General features: G+C 33.0%; 1 protein-coding gene and 1 long non-coding RNA gene across 2 annotated transcripts in view; both read right to left on the bottom strand.

Annotated features, from left to right (window-relative positions):
• LOC117172184 (cytochrome c oxidase assembly factor 1 homolog) overlaps positions 1-2258 on the bottom strand; it is an 89648-nt gene that overhangs the window by 12511 nt on the left and 74879 nt on the right. The window lies entirely within an intron of this gene.
• On the bottom strand, positions 714-1423 carry LOC117172185. Its single transcript, XR_004466977.1, has 2 exons — positions 1212-1423; positions 714-972 (listed from the first exon to the last, which is right to left on the bottom strand). It is a non-coding gene; the product is annotated as an uncharacterized LOC117172185 (long non-coding RNA).

Here is a 2258-nt window from a genome sequence, read left to right as displayed (position 1 = left end):
ACGTATTTATAGTTCAGCTCTCTTTTCCGGCGCACGCGCAATGCAGAAACAGTTATGTGCGCTGTGTGGCAGAAATATATGTCCGCACTCTCTTTTTTGCCTGTATAATCAATATTAAAAGTTGCCTATCTTTAAAATGATTTATAAAATCGAAAAAAAAGATCTATTATTGATTTCTGTAAAGCACACTTAAGAAAAAAATAATTTAGATTAAAATTGTTGATTTAACAGTAGTTATTTAAAGGCTTAGTTCCTTTCTCTTTAGGGAAAAGTTACCATTTTTATTTAATCCTAATGATCAAGGCCTCATTGTATTTTTTCAAGGATTCTCTACAAATTTATTTGGGTAGTCTTAATTAAAAGTTTAACTATGATTCTTTATAACAATAATAACTGTATGATTTCTCAATTTAGAAAAATAAATAAAATCAACCCAAATAAAAATTCAAAACTGTGTTCTCGGTTTTCCCATATGTTTCGAAAAACGTATCTATTTAGTGATACGAAAGTAGGCAAATTTTCGATGCCGCGCGGATAAATGATGGTACGTTTTATCTTCAAAAATGAATTATTTGTACTGCATACTTACCTTAATGTTCGTGATTATCTTCCAACATAATAAAAACATGGTTACAAAATTATTAAAGTTATTAAAAAATTGTAAATGTTAAAAATTTTTTTTCGGGTTTTGCGATAAAATGATATAAAATTTAAACATTTTTCAATGTTATTTTTTATTCCGAATCAAAATATTAGTGAAAAACTGGAAAATAATTTCTTTAGACAAATATCATAATTAAGTTTCGGTATCTTCCGACGGCTAAGAACAACGTTGACATATTTTTGCAGTGTGCTTATCGCCCGTGTCGCTCTCTGCGTCATCGGTGCTATGCTCCGCAGGTGTGGCATAAAGAGCTTCTATGGCGTGGGTACGACGAAATTTTGCACGTGTCAACATTTTTTATCAAGTATCTGCACAAATTAATAATTTTTATTAATATTTTGAACTAATAATGAATATCATAGCGTGCGAAGACGCATGTGGGTTTAAATCAGTCAGCAGATGTAAAGCGTACGCGCTAGGCATGATAGTCACGTACGCATACACACACACACACACAAACAATACACCCAGGCACAAAATTATACCTTTTACTTTTGACAGACGCTATAAGCATCACAAATATTCAAATAAAATAACATTTACTTACATTTAGATTTTTCTGTTTCTCCGGCTTTTGTGACGCCGTATACATGCTGGATGTATAATACCCGATTGGACACTTTCGTGGTGCGTAACCCATGGTGTGTACCACGGGCATGTTTACTACCAATATTTATTTTTACACCTCAAGAATAACGTGTTGTGACGTCCTTGTACGTTATAACACAACAAGTATCATGCACAACTACAAGTCTATAATTTCATATGATACAATAATGAGTTATACATGCATTATAATTTATATCAAGACAAGATTTCTAAACATTTGAATAAATAATTTTAAGGAGGCTTTTAAAATTATACATTCTTTTATCGTTTTTACACTTTACCTCTTTCGATACCAAGTTTATTATTTCAGAACAAAATTAATTATTTATTTAAATAACAGTGGTATTTTCGTCTTCGTTTATCATTAGGACTTGTCAATACAAAAAAAATTAATGACTACTTTCATTTTTCATTCAAATTTAAAATTCCCGCTAAGACATGTGGCTGCAACGTGTAGATGCAGCTTTTACCGTCAGTGCATTTGACACATGTACATAGGAAACACGGGACTAGGCATGCCATTCTAACTTGGGCGAGCGGGGTTGCCAACTAACTGAGCAGTTTCGGCATTTTCCATTTTTCGTTTTCTCGCTGCGACCGTTGGTCACAATGTACGTATGACGTCAAATATGCATCTTCTTTCGAACGTCGGGACCATGGAGAATAGACATAAGGAGGCCAAACTAGTGGAACTGAAAATGAACACTTTTCTGTTGCTAAAAGTACGCGCACACATGTGCAAAATCACACTTACGTATAATTCAAAACTTTCCAAGCGTGGCGGGCCAACGGCACTTTAAAAAAATATGGTTGTCAATGTGAACGGGAGTCAAATGTAAATAAACAATGATTGAACAATTAATAGTTTGTGAATAAAGACAAGGAGAAGTAAAAATATATCAAATAAAGCTAAAATGGCAATACATAATTCTATATTTGTACCGACTGTACTATACGGTAGCGAGACATGGACTTATCAAGAAAA

Source organism: Belonocnema kinseyi, chromosome 4 (genome assembly GCF_010883055.1).
Source record: "Belonocnema kinseyi isolate 2016_QV_RU_SX_M_011 chromosome 4, B_treatae_v1, whole genome shotgun sequence".
Classification (NCBI taxonomy): Eukaryota; Metazoa; Arthropoda; class Insecta; order Hymenoptera; family Cynipidae; genus Belonocnema; species Belonocnema kinseyi.
Note: the sequence above shows the minus strand (reverse complement) of the source record. Positions and strands in the feature narration are given on the sequence as shown.